General features: G+C 33.8%; 1 protein-coding gene across 8 annotated transcripts in view; it reads left to right on the forward strand.

Moving 5' to 3' along the window:
- The window catches only part of Nav3 (neuron navigator 3), an 838,810-nt gene that overhangs the window by 786,279 nt on the left and 51,590 nt on the right, over positions 1–941 (forward strand). The gene's annotated exons all lie outside the window — the stretch shown is intronic.

Genomic DNA, 941 nt, shown 5'->3' on the forward strand with positions numbered 1-941 from the left:
ATATGTGTGTGTGTGTTCATGTAAATGTATATTTTCTACCTGGAATTTTTATTCTGGTAGGTAGGAGTTGATGATAAAACATAAATAAAGCATCATATTTCACACAGTATTAAAATCCACTGGACCAACTCAAATGGAAAATAAGACCATTGTGAAGCAGGATGGAAAGTTTCCACTTGAAGAACCAGAAATAAAGATGATCACGCATTCTTGGTTGCATACTTAAGATGTAGATAAATTAAACCATGACTCAAATCCTATTCTGGCTTCAAAGAGTGATTTTTTTTTTTTAGCAATCACATGTCATTAAAACTACATCAAATTTTTATTTCTATTTATTCATTAAAATAACTCCCTTGAATAGTGTCCTAACAATTTTCCTTGCTTTCAGATGCCAAATAACTCTTGATTCTTCTCCCAAATTTTTATGCCAAAATATTGCTTTTTTACTTTCATTGCCTGGGAAGAAGAAAAGATACATAAATTACCCCGGAAGCAGAAAACCGTAGCACCATTAAAGGTGCATCAATCCAGAGGGAGCCAGGGCATCTTTACACTGCTGATGGGATGATGGCTCATAGGAGCTCCTCAGGTTTGGGATGTTGAAGAGGGTTTAATTCAGGGGATATGTACCAAAGTATTTCATAAAGGAAGAAATAGCCTAAGCACAAACAGCAAGAAGAAAATTCCTGGGAGATGACACTCAGTCCATTATACAGACCTTGATTTTTTTCACAAACTATCAGCTGTGAAAGAACGTGATATTAATCATTAAAGTGACAAGAATTCTCCAAATATACCTTTTTTGTATTTTTTCATTTTTATTGAATATTTACAAACTCCATATAATGTATTTTTACCATATTTAGACCCGCTCCTCTGTCTGTAACCCACTTAGTAACTCCCACTTGTACTCTGTTATATATATGTAGGGATATATA

The sequence above is a fragment of the Nannospalax galili genome, unplaced genomic scaffold (genome assembly GCF_000622305.1).
Source record: "Nannospalax galili isolate Female #2095 unplaced genomic scaffold, S.galili_v1.0 scaffold390, whole genome shotgun sequence".
NCBI classification, from domain to species: domain Eukaryota; kingdom Metazoa; phylum Chordata; class Mammalia; order Rodentia; family Spalacidae; genus Nannospalax; species Nannospalax galili.